Source organism: Lissotriton vulgaris, unplaced genomic scaffold (genome assembly GCF_964263255.1).
Source record: "Lissotriton vulgaris unplaced genomic scaffold, aLisVul1.2 SCAFFOLD_714, whole genome shotgun sequence".
In the NCBI taxonomy this organism is placed as follows: Eukaryota; Metazoa; Chordata; class Amphibia; order Caudata; family Salamandridae; genus Lissotriton; species Lissotriton vulgaris.
In genome coordinates, this window is record NW_028248223.1 from 870,397 (window position 1) to 896,085 (window position 25,689).

A 25,689-nucleotide genomic window follows, 5' to 3' on the forward strand; every position below is an offset into this window, starting at 1 on the left:
CACCATCAACCCACCTGTACCAGGTTGAGCTTTCCGTTTTGACAGAAGAGATTGCATTCACAGGGAAATCTTAATTTTTATTGCAAAATCTTATCTCACATAAAAAGTACTGTTCAACAGAGTCATAGCGTTACTTGAGTCCTTTGTGCAACATACTTCCCTAACATAGTTCAATGGGCAAAAGTTGAACAGAATAGAAAAGTAATACAATTCTGTTTGTCTTTGACTGTAGAAAATAAAAAATGTGAAATGTCCACATTGCTTCAGCAATTTGCTCCCCTGTCACATGGGAGGTTCCATGGTGTAATGGTTAGCACTTTGGACTTTGAATCCAAGGATCCGAGTTCAAATCTCGGTGGGACCACTTTCATGACTTATGACCAAATCTTTTTCTGTCAAGTGTATTCATAAATATCATAAATCTAACACGGGTAGAGTGAAACATTAATTTATTGATTGTATTTTAAAAGTCTATTTGATGTGAGCAAATTATAGAACTTTTAGAAAACATGGAAATTAAATGGCTCAAAATAATGAGACATTTTGTGAGCTGACTCTGTTTTCTCAAACTCATCACAAGGGGCTGATGCAAGATATTACTTGTTTAAATCTTACTGTTATTGATAAGGGGAACAAGGAACTTTTTTAATTGGAAAACCTTCATTAAAAGAAAACTTGAGGAATCAAATTGTGTATTTTGGGGGCAGAAGAGATGAACTTTTAAATAACAATCTTGAAATTCAGACACACAGATATTTACACTCTGTTTTTCTAAAGTAAATTCATAACCATGAAGTAGAATCTTTCGAAAGACATGTCAGATGTATTAATCTGAATTCCTCTTTCAAAGAAATGCACAATTAAATGCACTGTGTAAGTCAAGAATGTTGTCAGATAAGAAATCAGCAAAATTAACTATCTTATTACTGATCATACAGATGAGAAAGAAAAAGAACCTCTTGCTCAAATTGTGGATGGGAAAGAACAGTTTTTAGTTTTCAGCTTCTGTACTTATGTTTATGATTAATTCATTGCTTTATATTGTATTATCGCTATCTAGATGGATATAGCCATGTATTCATAGATACATACTTATACGTTGATAAGTTTCAGAATAAAGCTTTGACGTTATGTTTTTCCAAGTCCAAATTCTAAGAAATTAGTGAAATATTAAATCTCATAATTCAAGCAGGTCCCACCGAGATTTGAACTCGGATCGCTGGATTCAGAGTCCAGAGTGCTAACCATTACACCATGGAACCCCGCCATACATGAGGGCTTTTTCCATTGAGACAAAAGAGAGCGCATCAGTGCGGGGGCTTTTCTTACATTGATGAAAAGATATCTCAGTTGAATGCTCATAGTGTAAAGAGCGATAATGTGATTTGATTCTTTTCAGCTACATTCTCCATAACAGTGTTAAATGTGCAAACGTTTATCAGGACATGCAATTTACAAAATAATGATCATCTTTGACTGAAGAATATTAAAACATTCTACATTTCCAAACTACTACATCCATTTCTCTGTCTCTCACATGGGTGGCTCCAAAGAGCAATGGTTGGCACTTTGGACTTTGCATGCAAAGGTACCAGTCCAATTCTTTGAGGTACTTCTTTACTACTCTTGACCTTTTCCATTTCTGTCATCTTTGTTTATTGATAGCTCCAATCCAACACCAGTAGGTTGAAAGAGACAAATATTGACTCCTTTCAAAATGTCCAACAGCTTGAACAAGTTACAGAAATACGAACTTTATAATACTTTTACATCACATTCCTAGACAAAATAGTGTGACATTACAAAATCCTATCCTGTTTTTCTCACATGCATTTCAGAGGGCTGATTCCCAGCATTCCTTTTTGAAGATTTCCACACTATTGATAAGGCGAATATAGCACATTTTGAAAGAGATGTTTTCTTAAATCAAACCTAGAGAACCACAATGACGGTATCATTCAGATAGTAGAAATGTTTTTTGTATATTAGTATGGAAGTTGTGAAATAAAACATTTCTCATGCTGATTTTCAACAGTCGATCTGCAATCATGAAATATAAGCTTTTGCTTGGAGGCCTCAAAGGTACTGATCTAATTTTCTTTTTTAAAATTATTCACAGATCGTATGATATGCTTTGTACAAATCAACTATGTTGTTAGATCAAAATTGATTAAAAAGTGACTATCTCAATTTCAGGACATATAGAAGAGGAAGGAGAAGGCGCTCATGTTTCAAATGCGGAGAGCCAACAACTGTTCATTACTTTCACCTCTATTAATTATATGTATTTTTCTAATGTATATATTTATATTTTCCGATAAATATACATAGACATATAGCGATATATAGGGAGATACATACATATAAGTTGATACGTACAAGTTTATAAGTAAATGAGATGTTTTTCCAATTAATACTTCTAAGAACTGAATGGAAACAAAATCGTAAAGTTTAGATAAGTCCCACTGAGCTTTGTACTTAGATCCCTGTTTTCAGAGTCCAGATTGACAAGCATAACACCATCAACCCACCTGTACCAGGTTGAGCTTTCCGTTTTGACAGAAGAGATTGCATTCACAGGGAAATCTTAATTTTTATTGCAAAATCTTATCTCACATAAAAAGTACTGTTCAACAGAGTCATAGCGTTACTTGAGTCCTTTGTGCAACATACTTCCCTAACATAGTTCAATGGGCAAAAGTTGAACAGAATAGAAAAGTAATACAATTCTGTTTGTCTTTGACTGTAGAAAATAAAAAATGTGAAATGTCCACATTGCTGCAGCAATTTGCTCCCCTGTCACATGGGAGGTTCCATGGTGTAATGGTTAGCACTTTGGACTTTGAATCCAAGGATCCGAGTTCAAATCTCGGTGGGACCACTTTCATGAGTTATGACCAAATCTTTTTCTGTCAAGTGTATTCATAAATATCATAAATCTAACACGGGTAGAGTGAAACATTAATTTATTGATTGTATTTTAAAAGTCGATTTGATGTGAGCAAATTATAGAACTTTTAGAAAACATGGAAATTAAATTGCTCAAAATAATGAGACATTTTGTGAGCTGACTCTGTTTTCTCAAACTCATCACAAGGGGCTGATGCAAGATATTACTTGTTTAAATCTTACTGTTATTGATAAGGGGAACAAGGAACTTTTTTAATTGGAAAACCTTCATTAAAAGAAAACTTGAGGAATCAAATTGTGTATTTTGGGGGCAGAAGAGATGAACTTTTAAATAACAATCTTGAAATTCAGACACACAGATATTTACACTCTGTTTTTCTAAAGTAAATCCATAACCATGAAGTAGAATCTTTCGAAAGACATGTCAGATGTATTAATCTGAATTCCTCTTTCAAAGAAATGCACAATTAAATGCACTGTGTAAGTCAAGAATGTTGTCAGATAAGAAATCAGCAAAATTAACTATCTTATTACTGATCATACAGATGAGAAAGAAAAAGAACCTCTTGCTCAAATTGTGGATGGGAAAGAACAGTTTTTAGTTTTCAGCTTCTGTACTTATGTTTAATTCATTTCTTTATATTGTATTATCGCTATCTAGATGGATATAGCCATGTATACATAGATACATACTTATACGTTGATAAGTTTCAGAATAAAGCTTTGACGTTATGTTTTTCCAAGTCCAAATTCTAAGAAATTAGTGAAATATTAAATCTCATAATTCAAGCAGGTCCCACCGAGATTTGGACTCGGATCGCTGGATTCAGAGTCCAGAGTGCTAACCATTACACCATGGAACCCCGCCATACATGAGGGCTTTTTCCATTGAGACAAAAGAGAGCGCATCAGTGCGGGGGCTTTTCTTACATTGATGAAAAGATATCTCAGTTGAATGCTCATAGTGTAAAGAGCGATAATGTGATTTGATTCTTTTCAGCTACATTCTCCATAACAGTGTTAAATGTGCAAACGTTTATCAGGACATGCAATTTACAAAATAATGATCATCTTTGACTGAAGAATATTAAAACATTCTACATTTCCAAACTACTACATCCATTTCTCTGTCTCTCACATGGGTGGCTCCAAAGAGCAATGGTTGGCACTTTGGACTTTGCATGCAAAGGTACCAGTCCAATTCTTTGAGGTACTTCTTTACTACTCTTGACCTTTTCCATTTCTGTCATCTTTGTTTATTGATAGCTCCAATCCAACACCAGTAGGTTGAAAGAGACAAATATTGACTCCTTTCAAAATGTCCAACAGCTTGAACAAGTTACAGAAATACGAACTTTATAATACTTTTACATCACATTCCTAGACAAAATAGTGTGACATTACAAAATCCTATCCTGTTTTTCTCACATGCATTTCAGAGGGCTGATTCCCAGCATTCCTTTTTGAAGATTTCCACACTATTGATAAGGCGAATATAGCACATTTTGAAAGAGATGTTTTCTTAAATCAAACCTAGAGAACCACAATGACGGTATCATTCAGATAGTAGAAATGTTTTTTGTATATTAGTATGGAAGTTGTGAAATAAAACATTTCTCATGCTGATTTTCAACAGTCGATCTGCAATCATGAAATATAAGCTTTTGCTTGGAGGCCTCAAAGGTACTGATCTAATTTTCTTTTTTAAAATTATTCACAGATCGTATGATATGCTTTGTACAAATCAACTATGTTGTTAGATCAAAATTGATTAAAAAGTGACTATCTCAATTTCAGGACATATAGAAGAGGAAGGAGAAGGCGCTCATGTTTCAAATGCGGAGAGCCAACAACTGTTCATTACTTTCACCTCTATTAATTATATGTATTTTTCTAATGTATATATTTATATTTTCCGATAAATATACATAGACATATAGCGATATATAGGGAGATACATGCATATAAGTTGATACGTACAAGTTTATAAGTAAATGAGATGTTTTTCCAATTAATACTTCTAAGAACTGAATGGAAACAAAATCGTAAAGTTTAGATAAGTCCCACTGAGCTTTGTACTTAGATCCCTGTTTTCAGAGTCCAGATTGACAAGCATAACACCATCAACCCACCTGTACCAGGTTGAGCTTTCCGTTTTGACAGAAGAGATTGCATTCACAGGGAAATCTTAATTTTTATTGCAAAATCTTATCTCACATAAAAAGTACTGTTCAACAGAGTCATAGCGTTACTTGAGTCCTTTGTGCAACATACTTCCCTAACATAGTTCAATGGGCAAAAGTTGAACAGAATAGAAAAGTAATACAATTCTGTTTGTCTTTGACTGTAGAAAATAAAAAATGTGAAATGTCCACATTGCTTCAGCAATTTGCTCCCCTGTCACATGGGAGGTTCCATGGTGTAATGGTTAGCACTTTGGACTTTGAATCCAAGGATCCGAGTTCAAATCTCGGTGGGACCACTTTCATGACTTATGACCAAATCTTTTTCTGTCAAGTGTATTCATAAATATCATAAATCTAACACGGGTAGAGTGAAACATTAATTTATTGATTGTATTTTAAAAGTCTATTTGATGTGAGCAAATTATAGAACTTTTAGAAAACATGGAAATTAAATGGCTCAAAATAATGAGACATTTTGTGAGCTGACTCTGTTTTCTCAAACTCATCACAAGGGGCTGATGCAAGATATTACTTGTTTAAATCTTACTGTTATTGATAAGGGGAACAAGGAACTTTTTTAATTGGAAAACCTTCATTAAAAGAAAACTTGAGGAATCAAATTGTGTATTTTGGGGGCAGAAGAGATGAACTTTTAAATAACAATCTTGAAATTCAGACACACAGATATTTACACTCTGTTTTTCTAAAGTAAATTCATAACCATGAAGTAGAATCTTTCGAAAGACATGTCAGATGTATTAATCTGAATTCCTCTTTCAAAGAAATGCACAATTAAATGCACTGTGTAAGTCAAGAATGTTGTCAGATAAGAAATCAGCAAAATTAACTATCTTATTACTGATCATACAGATGAGAAAGAAAAAGAACCTCTTGCTCAAATTGTGGATGGGAAAGAACAGTTTTTAGTTTTCAGCTTCTGTACTTATGTTTATGATTAATTCATTGCTTTATATTGTATTATCGCTATCTAGATGGATATAGCCATGTATTCATAGATACATACTTATACGTTGATAAGTTTCAGAATAAAGCTTTGACGTTATGTTTTTCCAAGTCCAAATTCTAAGAAATTAGTGAAATATTAAATCTCATAATTCAAGCAGGTCCCACCGAGATTTGAACTCGGATCGCTGGATTCAGAGTCCAGAGTGCTAACCATTACACCATGGAACCCCGCCATACATGAGGGCTTTTTCCATTGAGACAAAAGAGAGCGCATCAGTGCGGGGGCTTTTCTTACATTGATGAAAAGATATCTCAGTTGAATGCTCATAGTGTAAAGAGCGATAATGTGATTTGATTCTTTTCAGCTACATTCTCCATAACAGTGTTAAATGTGCAAACGTTTATCAGGACATGCAATTTACAAAATAATGATCATCTTTGACTGAAGAATATTAAAACATTCTACATTTCCAAACTACTACATCCATTTCTCTGTCTCTCACATGGGTGGCTCCAAAGAGCAATGGTTGGCACTTTGGACTTTGCATGCAAAGGTACCAGTCCAATTCTTTGAGGTACTTCTTTACTACTCTTGACCTTTTCCATTTCTGTCATCTTTGTTTATTGATAGCTCCAATCCAACACCAGTAGGTTGAAAGAGACAAATATTGACTCCTTTCAAAATGTCCAACAGCTTGAACAAGTTACAGAAATACGAACTTTATAATACTTTTACATCACATTCCTAGACAAAATAGTGTGACATTACAAAATCCTATCCTGTTTTTCTCACATGCATTTCAGAGGGCTGATTCCCAGCATTCCTTTTTGAAGATTTCCACACTATTGATAAGGCGAATATAGCACATTTTGAAAGAGATGTTTTCTTAAATCAAACCTAGAGAACCACAATGACGGTATCATTCAGATAGTAGAAATGTTTTTTGTATATTAGTATGGAAGTTGTGAAATAAAACATTTCTCATGCTGATTTTCAACAGTCGATCTGCAATCATGAAATATAAGCTTTTGCTTGGAGGCCTCAAAGGTACTGATCTAATTTTCTTTTTTAAAATTATTCACAGATCGTATGATATGCTTTGTACAAATCAACTATGTTGTTAGATCAAAATTGATTAAAAAGTGACTATCTCAATTTCAGGACATATAGAAGAGGAAGGAGAAGGCGCTCATGTTTCAAATGCGGAGAGCCAACAACTGTTCATTACTTTCACCTCTATTAATTATATGTATTTTTCTAATGTATATATTTATATTTTCCGATAAATATACATAGACATATAGCGATATATAGGGAGATACATACATATAAGTTGATACGTACAAGTTTATAAGTAAATGAGATGTTTTTCCAATTAATACTTCTAAGAACTGAATGGAAACAAAATCGTAAAGTTTAGATAAGTCCCACTGAGCTTTGTACTTAGATCCCTGTTTTCAGAGTCCAGATTGACAAGCATAACACCATCAACCCACCTGTACCAGGTTGAGCTTTCCGTTTTGACAGAAGAGATTGCATTCACAGGGAAATCTTAATTTTTATTGCAAAATCTTATCTCACATAAAAAGTACTGTTCAACAGAGTCATAGCGTTACTTGAGTCCTTTGTGCAACATACTTCCCTAACATAGTTCAATGGGCAAAAGTTGAACAGAATAGAAAAGTAATACAATTCTGTTTGTCTTTGACTGTAGAAAATAAAAAATGTGAAATGTCCACATTGCTGCAGCAATTTGCTCCCCTGTCACATGGGAGGTTCCATGGTGTAATGGTTAGCACTTTGGACTTTGAATCCAAGGATCCGAGTTCAAATCTCGGTGGGACCACTTTCATGAGTTATGACCAAATCTTTTTCTGTCAAGTGTATTCATAAATATCATAAATCTAACACGGGTAGAGTGAAACATTAATTTATTGATTGTATTTTAAAAGTCGATTTGATGTGAGCAAATTATAGAACTTTTAGAAAACATGGAAATTAAATGGCTCAAAATAATGAGACATTTTGTGAGCTGACTCTGTTTTCTCAAACTCATCACAAGGGGCTGATGCAAGATATTACTTGTTTAAATCTTACTGTTATTGATAAGGGGAACAAGGAACTTTTTTAATTGGAAAACCTTCATTAAAAGAAAACTTGAGGAATCAAATTGTGTATTTTGGGGGCAGAAGAGATGAACTTTTAAATAACAATCTTGAAATTCAGACACACAGATATTTACACTCTGTTTTTCTAAAGTAAATCCATAACCATGAAGTAGAATCTTTCGAAAGACATGTCAGATGTATTAATCTGAATTCCTCTTTCAAAGAAATGCACAATTAAATGCACTGTGTAAGTCAAGAATGTTGTCAGATAAGAAATCAGCAAAATTAACTATCTTATTACTGATCATACAGATGAGAAAGAAAAAGAACCTCTTGCTCAAATTGTGGATGGGAAAGAACAGTTTTTAGTTTTCAGCTTCTGTACTTATGTTTAATTCATTTCTTTATATTGTATTATCGCTATCTAGATGGATATAGCCATGTATACATAGATACATACTTATACGTTGATAAGTTTCAGTATAAAGCTTTGACGTTATGTTTTTCCAAGTCCAAATTCTAAGAAATTAGTGAAATATTAAATCTCATAATTCAAGCAGGTCCCACCGAGATTTGAACTCGGATCGCTGGATTCAGAGTCCAGAGTGCTAACCATTACACCATGGAACCCCGCCATACATGAGGGCTTTTTCCATTGAGACAAAAGAGAGCGCATCAGTGCGGGGGCTTTTCTTACATTGATGAAAAGATATCTCAGTTGAATGCTCATAGTGTAAAGAGCGATAATGTGATTTGATTCTTTTCAGCTACATTCTCCATAACAGTGTTAAATGTGCAAACGTTTATCAGGACATGCAATTTACAAAATAATGATCATCTTTGACTGAAGAATATTAAAACATTCTACATTTCCAAACTACTACATCCATTTCTCTGTCTCTCACAAGGGTGGCTCCAAAGAGCAATGGTTGGCACTTTGGACTTTGCATGCAAAGGTACCAGTCCAATTCTTTGAGGTACTTCTTTACTACTCTTGACCTTTTCCATTTCTGTCATCTTTGTTTATTGATAGCTCCAATCCAACACCAGTAGGTTGAAAGAGACAAATATTGACTCCTTTCAAAATGTCCAACAGCTTGAACAAGTTACAGAAATACGAACTTTATAATACTTTTACATCACATTCCTAGACAAAATAGTGTGACATTACAAAATCCTATCCTGTTTTTCTCACATGCATTTCAGAGGGCTGATTCCCAGCATTCCTTTTTGAAGATTTCCACACTATTGATAAGGCGAATATAGCACATTTTGAAAGAGATGTTTTCTTAAATCAAACCTAGAGAACCACAATGACGGTATCATTCAGATAGTAGAAATGTTTTTTGTATATTAGTATGGAAGTTGTGAAATAAAACATTTCTCATGCTGATTTTCAACAGTCGATCTGCAATCATGAAATATAAGCTTTTGCTTGGAGGCCTCAAAGGTACTGATATAATTTTCTTTTTTAAAATTATTCACAGATCGTATGATATGCTTTGTACAAATCAACTATGTTGTTAGATCAAAATTGATTAAAAAGTGACTATCTCAATTTCAGGACATATAGAAGAGGAAGGAGAAGGTGCTCATGTTTCAAATGCGGAGAGGCAACAACTGTTCATTACTTTCACCTCTATTAATTATATGTATTTTTCTAATGTATATATTTATATTTTCCGATAAATATACATAGACATACAGCGATATATAGGGAGATACATACATATAAGTTGATACGTACAAGTTTATAAGTAAATGAGATGTTTTTCCAATTAATACTTCTAAGAACTGAAAGGAAACAAAATCGTAAAGTTTAGATAAGTCCCACTGAGCTTTGTACTTAGATCCCTGTTTTCAGAGTCCAGATTGACAAGCATAACACCATCAACCCACCTGTACCAGGTTGAGCTTTCCGTTTTGACAGAAGAGATTGCATTCACAGGGAAATCTTAATTTTTATTGCAAAATCTTATCTCACTAAAAAGTACTGTTCAACAGAGTCATAGCGTTACTTGAGTCCTTTGTGCAACATACTTCCCTAACATAGTTCAATGGGCAAAAGTTGAACAGAATAGAAAAGTAATACAATTCTGTTTGTCTTTGACTGTAGAAAATAAAAAATGTGAAATGTCCACATTGCTGCAGCAATTTGCTCCCCTGTCACATGGGAGGTTCCATGGTGTAATGGTTAGCACTTTGGACTTTGAATCCAAGGATCCGAGTTCAAATCTCGGTGGGACCACTTTCATGACTTATGACCAAATCTTTTTCTGTCAAGTGTATTCATAAATAGCATAAATCTAACACGGGTAGAGTGAAACATTAATTTATTGATTGTATTTTAAAAGTCGATTTGATGTGAGCAAATTATAGAACTTTTAGAAAACATGGAAATTAAATGGCTCAAAATAATGAGACATTTTGTGAGCTGACTCTGTTTTCTCAAACTCATCACAAGGGGCTGATGCAAGATATTACTTGTTTAAATCTTACTGTTATTGATAAGGGGAACAATTTATTTATTTATTTATTTAGGAGATTTGTAGAGCGCATGGCTGCCCGGGAGCGTCCCAGCGCTGACAGAATCCACTAAGTTCTCAAAAAGGATGGGCCGGGGGGTGGCATGGATCAGGGGAACAGCCATGTCTTCAGGGATTTACGGAATGTTAAGAGATTAGGTTGGGCCCGGAGGGCTGGTGGAAGAGTGTTCCACATCTTGGATGCCAAGTAGGAGAATTGCCGATCTCCGAAACGTGATTTTTTGGTTTTAGGTATTTTAGTCAGGTGGGCATTGGTAGAGCGTAGGGTTCTGGTTGTTGTGTGGGGAGTTATGAGATTTTTCAGAACCGGGGGACCTTTTCCGTGCAGGATTTTATGGGTTAGGCACATAGCCTTGAAGTGCACTCTCTGTTCCACCGGGAGCCAATGTAGTTCTTTGAGTGCGGGCTTGGCAGAGCAGCGCTTTTTGGTGCCGGTAAGAATTCGTGCCGCAGCATTTTGCACCACCTGGAGTTTGGAGATGACTTTTTTTGGGGATCCAAGGTATAGGGCATTTCCGTAGTCCAATCTGGACAGTATGAGGCCCTGGATGACCAGTTTTCTAGACTGGAAGGGAAGGATAGGGAGGATTTTGCGGATGGACCGGATCAAGCCGAAGCAAGTTCCCGCAGTTTTCTTGGCCTGGGTGCTGAGAGTGAGTTTATTATCCAGCCAGATCCCTAAGCTTTTGATATCGGTTTTAGGGGTTGGAGGTGGGCCCATGCTGGGCGGCCATAAGGATTCCGGGCGAAAAAGAGACTGGTTGCCTAAAACCATAAGCTCTGTTTTTTCCCCATTGAGCTTTAAATGGGAGCTGCTCATCCAACTGACGATGTCCTCCAGGCAGGAATACAGATCTATGGAGGGGGGTTCTGACTGGCTTAGGGAAACGACCAACTGTGTGTCGTCCGCGTAGGTCAGGAGTTTGATGCCATAGGGGACGACAATTTGTTCCAGAGGTGCCATATATACGTTGAAGAGTGTCGGGCTCAGAGAGGAGCCCTGAGGCACTCCGCAACGTATCGGGGTTTCCTTGGAGATGCAGTCTCCGTCTGCTACCTGGAAGGAGCGATTGTGAAGGAAGGATTTTAGCCACTCAAGGGCTGTCCCTTTGATGGCAAGATCTGCTAGGCGTTGGGCAAGAATGCTATCGTTGACGGTGTCGAAAGCTGCGCTAAGGTCCAGGAGGATCACTGCCACCGATCCTCCTGCAACGATGATCTTCCTGGCTTCTTCGACCACCGCCACCATAGCTGTTTCTGTCCCTTGGCCCGGGCGGAAGCCCGTTTGCGAGGTTTTAAGCAGTTCATTGGACTCCAGATAGAGAGAGAGCTGGGAGTTTATGTATTTTTCCGCTAGTTTACTGATGGCCGGGAGGAGAGATATAGGTCTGTAGTTGGCCAAATTATCCGGGTCAAGGTTAGGTTTTTTTATGAGTGCTTTCACTACCGCTTTTTTCCAGTTAGTGGGCACTAGTCCGGAGTCAAAAGAGGTGTTTAAGAGGTTGATTATGAGAGGAAGAATGCTCGGGGCTACAAGTTTAAGATGTCTCAGCGGGGCAGGGTCGTGAGGCGATCCGCTTTTGAGGGCTTGTAGTATAGAGCCCAGAGTTTCCGCGTTGATGGGTTGGAATTTACTAAGTTCAACGCCATTTCTTTGCTGATGGGAGGAGGGGAGGGGGAGTGGGTCTGAAGGGGAGAGTGGCGGAAGTTGTTTAAGTATGTTTTGAATTTTAGAGTCAAAGAAGTTTGCTAACTCATTGCAGTGTTCTATAGTAGGGTCTCGTGCATCTGGGGGGGTGGGGGGTTTGAGAAGCTTTTTCAAAGTGAGGAACGTCTCCCTTGATGAGTTTGCTGCCTGGCTGATTTTCTCGCTATAAAAAGAGGTTTGTGCGTTTTTCAAAGCTTTTTTATAATTCAGGATCATCAATCTGTAGTCGTTTTTGTCGGTGGAGTTGAAGTCTTTTCTCCAGACTCTTTCTGCTCTCTTGCAGGCTTTTTTCAAAAGGCGAAGTTCCTGGGTGAACCATGGGGAAGTTGCTTTTTTCCTTAGTTTACGGTGAGATTTTTTTGGAAGGGCCAGGTCTAAGGAGTTGGTGATCCAGGAGGAGAATTCCCTATCTGCGAGTTCAATGGATGAGCTAAGGTTGGGGACTGACTCCTCAAGGAGTTGTGTCCATTTGGCAACGTCAAGTTTTGCCCAGGGTCTAGATGGTCTGCCGGGGGCTTGGGTTTGCGGCGATTTGGAGTAGATGTGCCAGCTGAAAGAGATGAGAAGGTGGTCGGACCATGGCACGGGAGTGGGGGGCCTGATCTCAAGATCCTGGAGGTTGCAGAATATAGGGTCGAGCAGATGTCCTCTGTTGTGAGTGGGGAGGGAATTCTGTAGGTGCAGTTGGTGGGTAGCAAGATCTTGGATCAGTTCTACGGCTGCATTATCTTTGCTATCTTCCAAATGGATATTAAAATCCCCAAGAATAAGGAAATTGGACTGAGTGCTGGATCTAGCTAAGGAGCATTCTAGAATGGAGTCAATGAATTTTCCCATAGCACCAGGGGGGCGATAAATAAGGAGTCCAGAGAGGGAAGAGCAGGGGGAAATCTGCAAGGTGAATTGGACGTTTTCACAGTCTGCCAGGGGACTGTCAAGGGAACGGCAAGGTATGGAGTCCTTAGAGATGACAGCAATGCCACCCCCTCTACCTTTGGGCCGGTCAAGATGTTGAATGCTAAATCCTGGGGGTAGTGCTAGCACTATGTCAGCGTCAGAGTGAGGTGCCAGCCAAGTTTCTGTAAGAAATAGTATGTCAAGATTGAGGTCTTCAATAAGCATGTTTATTTCAAGGGCGTGTTTAGGTAGAGATCTGCAATTGATCAATGCCATATTTATGGTCATCTGAGTGGGGGCCTTAAAGATGAGGGGAGTGAATTTGAAAGGGCAGTGAGGACAATGATTGAGGCGGGAATCACCCATTAGGGTATGTGAGCATACAGATGGTACGGACCCGTTGAGGTTGCGAAGGGCATTACCTGAATAGGTCGTCCTTCCTTCTGGCCTCTTTCCTGGCTCCTGGCGTGTACTGGCGCGGACGGGCGCAGACGGGCTTGCCTTAGGCGCGCCTTCGGCGCGCAAACGGCGCTCCCGCTGCGCTCGTCCGCTGCGCTTCCTGGCCAGGCACATAGTTTATGCCTGAGAGGGAGGGCGTCAAGGGGGCGTGGCCAGCGGAGGTGGGCGTGTCCGATGACGCGCTCGCCCTCGGAGGTGGCGGGGACAGGGGATCGTTGCAGCGTGACAGCACGCTGTTCAGGCAAGTAGATTAGGTTTTTTAAAAAATGCGAGGTTACACAGTATCACACAGTATCACAACAAGGTTTAAAATTCAGCACACTCCCGGCTTCCGCCTCAGGAGACTCTTAGGGATTGTGGGACCTTTTTTAATTGGAAAACCTTCATTAAAAGAAAACTTGAGGAATCAAATTGTGTATTTTGGGGGCAGAAGAGATGAACTTTTAAATAACAATCTTGAAATTCAGACACACAGATATTTACACTCTGTTTTTCTAAAGTAAATCCATAACCATGAAGTAGAATCTTTCGAAAGACATGTCAGATGTATTAATCTGAATTCCTCTTTCAAAGAAATGCACAATTAAATGCACTGTGTAAGTCAAGAATGTTGTCAGATAAGAAATCAGCAAAATTAACTATCTTATTACTGATCATACAGATGAGAAAGAAAAAGAACCTCTTGCTCAAATTGTGGATGGGAAAGAACAGTTTTTAGTTTTCAGCTTCTGTACTTATGTTTATGATTAATTCATTTCTTTATATTGTATTATCGCTATCTAGATGGATATAGCCATGTATACATAGATACATACTTATACGTTGATAAGTTTCAGTATAAAGCTTTGACATTATGTTTTTCCAAGTCCAAATTCTAAGAAATTAGTGAAATATTAAATCTCATAATTCAAGCAGGTCCCACCGAGATTTGGACTCGGATCGCTGGATTCAGAGTCCAGAGTGCTAACCATTACACCATGGAACCCCGCCATACATGAGGGCTTTTTCCATTGAGACAAAAGAGAGCGCATCAGTGCGGGGGCTTTTCTTACATTGATGAAAAGATATCTCAGTTGAATGCTCATAGTGTAAAGAGCGATAATGTGATTTGATTCTTTTCAGCTACATTCTCCATAACAGTGTTAAATGTGCAAACGTTTATCAGGACATGCAATTTACAAAATAATGATCATCTTTGACTGAAGAATATTAAAACATTCTACATTTCCAAACTACTACATCCATTTCTCTGTCTCTCACATGGGTGGCTCCAAAGAGCAATGGTTGGCACTTTGGACTTTGCATGCAAAGGTACCAGTCCAATTCTTTGAGGTACTTCTTTACTACTCTTGACCTTTTCCATTTCTGTCATCTTTGTTTATTGATAGCTCCAATCCAACACCAGTAGGTTGAAAGAGACAAATATTGACTCCTTTCAAAATGTCCAACAGCTTGAACAAGTTACAGAAATACGAACTTTATAATACTTTTACATCACATTCCTAGACAAAATAGTGTGACATTACAAAATCCTATCCTGTTTTTCTCACATGCATTTCAGAGGGCTGATTCCCAGCATTCCTTTTTGAAGATTTCCACACTATTGATAAGGCGAATATAGCACATTTTGAAAGAGATGTTTTCTTAAATCAAACCTAGAGAACCACAATGACGGTATCATTCAGATAGTAGAAATGTTTTTTGTATATTAGTATGGAAGTTGTGAAATAAAACATTTCTCATGCTGATTTTCAACAGTCGATCTGCAATCATGAAATATAAGCTTTTGCTTGGAGGCCTCAAAGGTACTGATCTAATTTTCTTTTTTAAAATTATTCACAGATCGTATGATATGCTTTGTACAAATCAACTATGTTGTTAGATCAAAATTGATTAAAAAGTGACTATCTCAATTTCAGGACATATAGAAGAGGAAGGAGAAGGCGCTCATGTTTCAAATGCGGAGAGCCAACAACTGTTCATTACTTTCACCTCTATTAATTATATGTATTTTTCTAATGTATATATTTATATTTTCCGATAAATATACATAGACATATAGCGATATATAGGGAGATACATACATATAAGTTGATACGTACAAGTTTATAAGTAAATGAGATGTTTTTCCAATTAATACTTCTAAGAACTGAATGGAAACAAAATCGTAAAGTTTAGATAAGTCCCACTGAGCTTTGTACTTAGATCCCTGTTTTCAGAGTCCAGATTGACAAGCATAACACCATCAACCCACCTGTACCAGGTTGAGCTTTCCGTTTTGACAGAAGAGATTGCATTCACAGGGAAATCTTAATTTTTATTGCAAAATCTTATCTCACATAAAAAGTACTGTTCAACAGAGTCATAGCGTTACTTGAGTCCTTTGTGCAACATACTTCCCTAACATAGTTCAATGGGCAAAAGTTGAACAGAATAGAAAAGTAATACAATTCTGTTTGTCTTTGACTGTAGAAAATAAAAAATGTGAAATGTCCACATTGCTGCAGCAATTTGCTCCCCTGTCACATGGGAGGTTCCGTGGTGTAATGGTTAGCACTTTGGACTTTGAATCCAAGGATCCGAGTTCAAATCTCGGTGGGACCACTTTCATGACTTATGACCAAATCTTTTTCTGTCAAGTGTATTCATAAATATCATAAATCTAACACGGGTAGAGTGAAACATTAATTTATTGATTGTATTTTAAAAGTCGATTTGATGTGAGCAAATTATAGAACTTTTAGAAAACATGGAAATTAAATGGCTCAAAATAATGAGACATTTTGTGAGCTGACTCTGTTTTCTCAAACTCATCACAAGGGGCTGATGCAAGATATTACTTGTTTAAATCTTACTGTTATTGATAAGGGGAACAAGGAACTTTTTTAATTGGAAAGCCTTCATTAAAAGAAAACTTGAGGAATCAAATTGTGTATTTTGGGGGCAGAAGAGATGAACTTTTAAATAACAATCTTGAAATTCAGACACACAGATATTTACACTCTGTTTTTCTAAAGTAAATCCATAACCATGAAGTAGAATCTTTCGAAAGACATGTCAGATGTATTAATCTGAATTCCTCTTTCAAAGAAATGCACAATTAAATGCACTGTGTAAGTCAAGAATGTTGTCAGATAAGAAATCAGCAAAATTAACTATCTTATTACTGATCATACAGATGAGAAAGAAAAAGAACCTCTTGCTCAAATTGTGGATGGGAAAGAACAGTTTTTAGTTTTCAGCTTCTGTACTTATGTTTAATTCATTTCTTTATATTGTATTATCGCTATCTAGATGGATATAGCCATGTATACATAGATACATACTTATACGTTGATAAGTTTCAGTATAAAGCTTTGACGTTATGTTTTTCCAAGTCCAAATTCTAAGAAATTAGTGAAATATTAAATCTCATAATTCAAGCAGGTCCCACCGAGATTTGAACTCGGATCGCTGGATTCAGAGTCCAGAGTGCTAACCATTACACCATGGAACCCCGCCATACATGAGGGCTTTTTCCATTGAGACAAAAGAGAGCGCATCAGTGCGGGGGCTTTTCTTACATTGATGAAAAGATATCTCAGTTGAATGCTCATAGTGTAAAGAGCGATAATGTGATTTGATTCTTTTCAGCTACATTCTCCATAACAGTGTTAAATGTGCAAACGTTTATCAGGACATGCAATTTACAAAATAATGATCATCTTTGACTGAAGAATATTAAAACATTCTACATTTCCAAACTACTACATCCATTTCTCTGTCTCTCACATGGGTGGCTCCAAAGAGCAATGGTTGGCACTTTGGACTTTGCATGCAAAGGTACCAGTCCAATTCTTTGAGGTACTTCTTTACTACTCTTGACCTTTTCCATTTCTGTCATCTTTGTTTATTGATAGCTCCAATCCAACACCAGTAGGTTGAAAGAGACAAATATTGACTCCTTTCAAAATGTCCAACAGCTTGAACAAGTTACAGAAATACGAACTTTATAATACTTTTACATCACATTCCTAGACAAAATAGTGTGACATTACAAAATCCTATCCTGTTTTTCTCACATGCATTTCAGAGGGCTGATTCCCAGCATTCCTTTTTGAAGATTTCCACACTATTGATAAGGCGAATATAGCACATTTTGAAAGAGATGTTTTCTTAAATCAAACCTAGAGAACCACAATGACGGTATCATTCAGATAGTAGAAATGTTTTTTGTATATTAGTATGGAAGTTGTGAAATAAAACATTTCTCATGCTGATTTTCAACAGTCGATCTGCAATCATGAAATATAAGCTTTTGCTTGGAGGCCTCAAAGGTACTGATCTAATTTTCTTTTTTAAAATTATTCACAGATCGTATGATATGCTTTGTACAAATCAACTATGTTGTTAGATCAAAATTGATTAAAAAGTGACTATCTCAATTTCAGGACATATAGAAGAGGAAGGAGAAGGCGCTCATGTTTCAAATGCGGAGAGCCAACAACTGTTCATTACTTTCACCTCTATTAATTATATGTATTTTTCTAATGTATATATTTATATTTTCCGATAAATATACATAGACATATAGCGATATATAGGGAGATACATACATATAAGTTGATACGTACAAGTTTATAAGTAAATGAGATGTTTTTCCAATTAATACTTCTAAGAACTGAATGGAAACAAAATCGTAAAGTTTAGATAAGTCCCACTGAGCTTTGTACTTAGATCCCTGTTTTCAGAGTCCAGATTGACAAGCATAACACCATCAACCCACCTGTACCAGGTTGAGCTTTCCGTTTTGACAGAAGAGATTGCATTCACAGGGAAATCTTAATTTTTATTGCAAAATCTTATCTCACATAAAAAGTACTGTTCAACAGAGTCATAGCGTTACTTGAGTCCTTTGTGCAACATACTTCCCTAACATAGTTCAATGGGCAAAAGTTGAACAGAATAGAAAAGTAATACAATTCTGTTTGTCTTTGACTGTAGAAAATAAAAAATGTGAAATGTCCACATTGCTGCAGCAATTTGCTCCCCTGTCACATGGGAGGTTCCATGGTGTAATGGTTAGCACTTTGGACTTTGAATCCAAGGATCCGAGTTCAAATCTCGGTGGGACCACTTTCATGACTTATGACCAAATCTTTTTCTGTCAAGTGTATTCATAAATATCATAAATCTAACACGGGTAGAGTGAAACATTAATTTATTGATTGTATTTTAAAAGTCGATTTGATGTGAGCAAATTATAGAACTTTTAGAAAACATGGAAATTAAATGGCTCAAAATAATGAGACATTTTGTGAGCTGACTCTGTTTTCTCAAACTCATCACAAGGGGCTGATGCAAGATATTACTTGTTTAAATCTTACTGTTATTGATAAGGGGAACAAGGAACTTTTTTAATTGGAAAACCTTCATTAAAAGAAAACTTGAGGAATCAAATTGTGTATTTTGGGGGCAGAAGAGATGAACTTTTAAATAACAATCTTGAAATTCAGACACACAGATATTTACACTCTGTTTTTCTAAAGTAAATCCATAACCATGAAGTAGAATCTTTCGAAAGACATGTCAGATGTATTAATCTGAATTCCTCTTTCAAAGAAATGCACAATTAAATGCACTGTGTAAGTCAAGAATGTTGTCAGATAAGAAATCAGCAAAATTAACTATCTTATTACTGATCATACAGATGAGAAAGAAAAAGAACCTCTTGCTCAAATTGTGGATGGGAAAGAACAGTTTTTAGTTTTCAGCTTCTGTACTTATGTTTATGATTAATTCATTTCTTTATATTGTATTATCGCTATCTAGATGGATATAGCCATGTATACATAGATACATACTTATACGTTGATAAGTTTCAGTATAAAGCTTTGACATTATGTTTTTCCAAGTCCAAATTCTAAGAAATTAGTGAAATATTAAATCTCATAATTCAAGCAGGTCCCACCGAGATTTGGACTCGGATCGCTGGATTCAGAGTCCAGAGTGCTAACCATTACACCATGGAACCCCGCCATACATGAGGGCTTTTTCCATTGAGACAAAAGAGAGCGCATCAGTGCGGGGGCTTTTCTTACATTGATGAAAAGATATCTCAGTTGAATGCTCATAGTGTAAAGAGCGATAATGTGATTTGATTCTTTTCAGCTACATTCTCCATAACAGTGTTAAATGTGCAAACGTTTATCAGGACATGCAATTTACAAAATAATGATCATCTTTGACTGAAGAATATTAAAACATTCTACATTTCCAAACTACTACATCCATTTCTCTGTCTCTCACATGGGTGGCTCCAAAGAGCAATGGTTGGCACTTTGGACTTTGCATGCAAAGGTACCAGTCCAATTCTTTGAGGTACTTCTTTACTACTCTTGACCTTTTCCATTTCTGTCATCTTTGTTTATTGATAGCTCCAATCCAACACCAGTAGGTTGAAAGAGACAAATATTGACTCCTTTCAAAATGTCCAACAGCTTGAACAAGTTACAGAAATACGAACTTTATAATACTTTTACATCACATTCCTAGACAAAATAGTGTGACATTACAAAATCCTATCCTGTTTTTCTCACATGCATTTCAGAGGGCTGATTCCCAGCATTCCTTTTTGAAGATTTCCACACTATTGATAAGGCGAATATAGCACATTTTGAAAGAGATGTTTTCTTAAATCAAACCTAGAGAACCACAATGACGGTATCATTCAGATAGTAGAAATGTTTTTTGTATATTAGTATGGAAGTTGTGAAATAAAACATTTCTCATGCTGATTTTCAACAGTCGATCTGCAATCATGAAATATAAGCTTTTGCTTGGAGGCCTCAAAGGTACTGATCTAATTTTCTTTTTTAAAATTATTCACAGATCGTATGATATGCTTTGTACAAATCAACTATGTTGTTAGATCAAAATTGATTAAAAAGTGACTATCTCAATTTCAGGACATATAGAAGAGGAAGGAGAAGGCGCTCATGTTTCAAATGCGGAGAGCCAACAACTGTTCATTACTTTCACCTCTATTAATTATATGTATTTTTCTAATGTATATATTTATATTTTCCGATAAATATACATAGACATATAGCGATATATAGGGAGATACATACATATAAGTTGATACGTACAAGTTTATAAGTAAATGAGATGTTTTTCCAATTAATACTTCTAAGAACTGAATGGAAACAAAATCGTAAAGTTTAGATAAGTCCCACTGAGCTTTGTACTTAGATCCCTGTTTTCAGAGTCCAGATTGACAAGCATAACACCATCAACCCACCTGTACCAGGTTGAGCTTTCCGTTTTGACAGAAGAGATTGCATTCACAGGGAAATCTTAATTTTTATTGCAAAATCTTATCTCACATAAAAAGTACTGTTCAACAGAGTCATAGCGTTACTTGAGTCCTTTGTGCAACATACTTCCCTAACATAGTTCAATGGGCAAAAGTTGAACAGAATAGAAAAGTAATACAATTCTGTTTGTCTTTGACTGTAGAAAATAAAAAATGTGAAATGTCCACATTGCTGCAGCAATTTGCTCCCCTGTCACATGGGAGGTTCCATGGTGTAATGGTTAGCACTTTGGACTTTGAATCCAAGGATCCGAGTTCAAATCTCGGTGGGACCACTTTCATGACTTATGACCAAATCTTTTTCTGTCAAGTGTATTCATAAATATCATAAATCTAACACGGGTAGAGTGAAACATTAATTTATTGATTGTATTTTAAAAGTCGATTTGATGTGAGCAAATTATAGAACTTTTAGAAAACATGGAAATTAAATGGCTCAAAATAATGAGACATTTTGTGAGCTGACTCTGTTTTCTCAAACTCATCACAAGGGGCTGATGCAAGATATTACTTGTTTAAATCTTACTGTTATTGATAAGGGGAACAAGGAACTTTTTTAATTGGAAAACCTTCATTAAAAGAAAACTTGAGGAATCAAATTGTGTATTTTGGGGGCAGAAGAGATGAACTTTTAAATAACAATCTTGAAATTCAGACACACAGATATTTACACTCTGTTTTTCTAAAGTAAATCCATAACCATGAAGTAGAATCTTTCGAAAGACATGTCAGATGTATTAATCTGAATTCCTCTTTCAAAGAAATGCACAATTAAATGCACTGTGTAAGTCAAGAATGTTGTCAGATAAGAAATCAGCAAAATTAACTATCTTATTACTGATCATACAGATGAGAAAGAAAAAGAACCTCTTGCTCAAATTGTGGATGGGAAAGAACAGTTTTTAGTTTTCAGCTTCTGTACTTATGTTTATGATTAATTCATTTCTTTATATTGTATTATCGCTATCTAGATGGATATAGCCATGTATACATAGATACATACTTATACGTTGATAAGTTTCAGTATAAAGCTTTGACATTATGTTTTTCCAAGTCCAAATTCTAAGAAATTAGTGAAATATTAAATCTCATAATTCAAGCAGGTCCCACCGAGATTTGGACTCGGATCGCTGGATTCAGAGTCCAGAGTGCTAACCATTACACCATGGAACCCCGCCATACATGAGGGCTTTTTCCATTGAGACAAAAGAGAGCGCATCAGTGCGGGGGCTTTTCTTACATTGATGAAAAGATATCTCAGTTGAATGCTCATAGTGTAAAGAGCGATAATGTGATTTGATTCTTTTCAGCTACATTCTCCATAACAGTGTTAAATGTGCAAACGTTTATCAGGACATGCAATTTACAAAATAATGATCATCTTTGACTGAAGAATATTAAAACATTCTACATTTCCAAACTACTACATCCATTTCTCTGTCTCTCACATGGGTGGCTCCAAAGAGCAATGGTTGGCACTTTGGACTTTGCATGCAAAGGTACCAGTCCAATTCTTTGAGGTACTTCTTTACTACTCTTGACCTTTTCCATTTCTGTCATCTTTGTTTATTGATAGCTCCAATCCAACACCAGTAGGTTGAAAGAGACAAATATTGACTCCTTTCAAAATGTCCAACAGCTTGAACAAGTTACAGAAATACGAACTTTATAATACTTTTACATCACATTCCTAGACAAAATAGTGTGACATTACAAAATCCTATCCTGTTTTTCTCACATGCATTTCAGAGGGCTGATTCCCAGCATTCCTTTTTGAAGATTTCCACACTATTGATAAGGCGAATATAGCACATTTTGAAAGAGATGTTTTCTTAAATCAAACCTAGAGAACCACAATGACGGTATCATTCAGATAGTAGAAATGTTTTTTGTATATTAGTATGGAAGTTGTGAAATAAAACATTTCTCATGCTGATTTTCAACAGTCGATCTGCAATCATGAAATATAAGCTTTTGCTTGGAGGCCTCAAAGGTACTGATCTAATTTTCTTTTTTAAAATTATTCACAGATCGTATGATATGCTTTGTACAAATCAACTATGTTGTTAGATCAAAATTGATTAAAAAGTGACTATCTCAATTTCAGGACATATAGAAGAGGAAGGAGAAGGCGCTCATGTTTCAAATGCGGAGAGCCAACAACTGTTCATTACTTTCACCTCTATTAATTATATGTATTTTTCTAATGTATATATTTATATTTTCCGATAAATATACATAGACATATAGCGATATATAGGGAGATACATACATATAAGTTGATACGTACAAGTTTATAAGTAAATGAGATGTTTTTCCAATTAATACTTCTAAGAACTGAATGGAAACAAAATCGTAAAGTTTAGATAAGTCCCACTGAGCTTTGTACTTAGATCCCTGTTTTCAGAGTCCAGATTGACAAGCATAACACCATCAACCCACCTGTACCAGGTTGAGCTTTCCGTTTTGACAGAAGAGATTGCATTCACAGGGAAATCTTAATTTTTATTGCAAAATCTTATCTCACATAAAAAGTACTGTTCAACAGAGTCATAGCGTTACTTGAGTCCTTTGTGCAACATACTTCCCTAACATAGTTCAATGGGCAAAAGTTGAACAGAATAGAAAAGTAATACAATTCTGTTTGTCTTTGACTGTAGAAAATAAAAAATGTGAAATGTCCACATTGCTGCAGCAATTTGCTCCCCTGTCACATGGGAGGTTCCATGGTGTAATGGTTAGCACTTTGGACTTTGAATCCAAGGATCCGAGTTCAAATCTCGGTGGGACCACTTTCATGACTTATGACCAAATCTTTTTCTGTCAAGTGTATTCATAAATATCATAAATCTAACACGGGTAGAGTGAAACATTAATTTATTGATTGTATTTTAAAAGTCGATTTGATGTGAGCAAATTATAGAACTTTTAGAAAACATGGAAATTAAATGGCTCAAAATAATGAGACATTTTGTGAGCTGACTCTGTTTTCTCAAACTCATCACAAGGGGCTGATGCAAGATATTACTTGTTTAAATCTTACTGTTATTGATAAGGGGAACAAGGAACTTTTTTAATTGGAAAGCCTTCATTAAAAGAAAACTTGAGGAATCAAATTGTGTATTTTGGGGGCAGAAGAGATGAACTTTTAAATAACAATCTTGAAATTCAGACACACAGATATTTACACTCTGTTTTTCTAAAGTAAATCCATAACCATGAAGTAGAATCTTTCGAAAGACATGTCAGATGTATTAATCTGAATTCCTCTTTCAAAGAAATGCACAATTAAATGCACTGTGTAAGTCAAGAATGTTGTCAGATAAGAAATCAGCAAAATTAACTATCTTATTACTGATCATACAGATGAGAAAGAAAAAGAACCTCTTGCTCAAATTGTGGATGGGAAAGAACAGTTTTTAGTTTTCAGCTTCTGTACTTATGTTTAATTCATTTCTTTATATTGTATTATCGCTATCTAGATGGATATAGCCATGTATACATAGATACATACTTATACGTTGATAAGTTTCAGTATAAAGCTTTGACGTTATGTTTTTCCAAGTCCAAATTCTAAGAAATTAGTGAAATATTAAATCTCATAATTCAAGCAGGTCCCACCGAGATTTGGACTCGGATCGCTGGATTCAGAGTCCAGAGTGCTAACCATTACACCATGGAACCCCGCCATACATGAGGGCTTTTTCCATTGAGACAAAAGAGAGCGCATCAGTGCGGGGGCTTTTCTTACATTGATGAAAAGATATCTCAGTTGAATGCTCATAGTGTAAAGAGCGATAATGTGATTTGATTCTTTTCAGCTACATTCTCCATAACAGTGTTAAATGTGCAAACGTTTATCAGGACATGCAATTTACAAAATAATGATCATCTTTGACTGAAGAATATTAAAACATTCTACATTTCCAAACTACTACATCCATTTCTCTGTCTCTCACATGGGTGGCTCCAAAGAGCAATGGTTGGCACTTTGGACTTTGCATGCAAAGGTACCAGTCCAATTCTTTGAGGTACTTCTTTACTACTCTTGACCTTTTCCATTTCTGTCATCTTTGTTTATTGATAGCTCCAATCCAACACCAGTAGGTTGAAAGAGACAAATATTGACTCCTTTCAAAATGTCCAACAGCTTGAACAAGTTACAGAAATACGAACTTTATAATACTTTTACATCACATTCCTAGACAAAATAGTGTGACATTACAAAATCCTATCCTGTTTTTCTCACATGCATTTCAGAGGGCTGATTCCCAGCATTCCTTTTTGAAGATTTCCACACTATTGATAAGGCGAATATAGCACATTTTGAAAGAGATGTTTTCTTAAATCAAACCTAGAGAACCACAATGACGGTATCATTCAGATAGTAGAAATGTTTTTTGTATATTAGTATGGAAGTTGTGAAATAAAACATTTCTCATGCTGATTTTCAACAGTCGATCTGCAATCATGAAATATAAGCTTTTGCTTGGAGGCCTCAAAGGTACTGATCTAATTTTCTTTTTTAAAATTATTCACAGATCGTATGAT

The 25,689-nt window shown here is 36.1% G+C and overlaps 13 non-coding genes across 13 annotated transcripts; 9 read left to right on the forward strand and 4 right to left on the reverse strand.

Annotated features, from left to right (window-relative positions):
* Positions 1 to 292: 292 nt before the first annotated feature.
* Positions 293 to 364, forward strand: TRNAQ-UUG (transfer RNA glutamine (anticodon UUG)). The gene has a single exon. It is a non-coding gene; the product is annotated as a tRNA-Gln (tRNA).
* An 826-nt stretch (positions 365 to 1,190) lies between these two features.
* TRNAQ-CUG (transfer RNA glutamine (anticodon CUG)) lies at positions 1,191 to 1,262 on the reverse strand. Its single transcript has one exon. It is a non-coding gene; the product is annotated as a tRNA-Gln (tRNA).
* Positions 1,263 to 2,809: 1,547 nt separating this feature from the next.
* Positions 2,810 to 2,881, forward strand: TRNAQ-UUG (transfer RNA glutamine (anticodon UUG)). Its single transcript has one exon. It is a non-coding gene; the product is annotated as a tRNA-Gln (tRNA).
* Positions 2,882 to 5,320: 2,439 nt separating this feature from the next.
* On the forward strand, positions 5,321 to 5,392 carry TRNAQ-UUG (transfer RNA glutamine (anticodon UUG)). Its single transcript has one exon. It is a non-coding gene; the product is annotated as a tRNA-Gln (tRNA).
* An 826-nt stretch (positions 5,393 to 6,218) lies between these two features.
* On the reverse strand, positions 6,219 to 6,290 carry TRNAQ-CUG (transfer RNA glutamine (anticodon CUG)). The gene has a single exon. It is a non-coding gene; the product is annotated as a tRNA-Gln (tRNA).
* A 1,547-nt stretch (positions 6,291 to 7,837) lies between these two features.
* TRNAQ-UUG (transfer RNA glutamine (anticodon UUG)) lies at positions 7,838 to 7,909 on the forward strand. Its single transcript has one exon. It is a non-coding gene; the product is annotated as a tRNA-Gln (tRNA).
* Positions 7,910 to 8,729: 820 nt separating this feature from the next.
* TRNAQ-CUG (transfer RNA glutamine (anticodon CUG)) lies at positions 8,730 to 8,801 on the reverse strand. The gene has a single exon. It is a non-coding gene; the product is annotated as a tRNA-Gln (tRNA).
* Positions 8,802 to 10,347: 1,546 nt separating this feature from the next.
* Positions 10,348 to 10,419, forward strand: TRNAQ-UUG (transfer RNA glutamine (anticodon UUG)). Its single transcript has one exon. It is a non-coding gene; the product is annotated as a tRNA-Gln (tRNA).
* Positions 10,420 to 16,313: 5,894 nt separating this feature from the next.
* TRNAQ-UUG (transfer RNA glutamine (anticodon UUG)) lies at positions 16,314 to 16,385 on the forward strand. Its single transcript has one exon. It is a non-coding gene; the product is annotated as a tRNA-Gln (tRNA).
* An 820-nt stretch (positions 16,386 to 17,205) lies between these two features.
* Positions 17,206 to 17,277, reverse strand: TRNAQ-CUG (transfer RNA glutamine (anticodon CUG)). The gene has a single exon. It is a non-coding gene; the product is annotated as a tRNA-Gln (tRNA).
* A 1,547-nt stretch (positions 17,278 to 18,824) lies between these two features.
* Positions 18,825 to 18,896, forward strand: TRNAQ-UUG (transfer RNA glutamine (anticodon UUG)). The gene has a single exon. It is a non-coding gene; the product is annotated as a tRNA-Gln (tRNA).
* A 2,445-nt stretch (positions 18,897 to 21,341) lies between these two features.
* On the forward strand, positions 21,342 to 21,413 carry TRNAQ-UUG (transfer RNA glutamine (anticodon UUG)). The gene has a single exon. It is a non-coding gene; the product is annotated as a tRNA-Gln (tRNA).
* A 2,445-nt stretch (positions 21,414 to 23,858) lies between these two features.
* On the forward strand, positions 23,859 to 23,930 carry TRNAQ-UUG (transfer RNA glutamine (anticodon UUG)). Its single transcript has one exon. It is a non-coding gene; the product is annotated as a tRNA-Gln (tRNA).
* Positions 23,931 to 25,689: the final 1,759 nt, after the last annotated feature.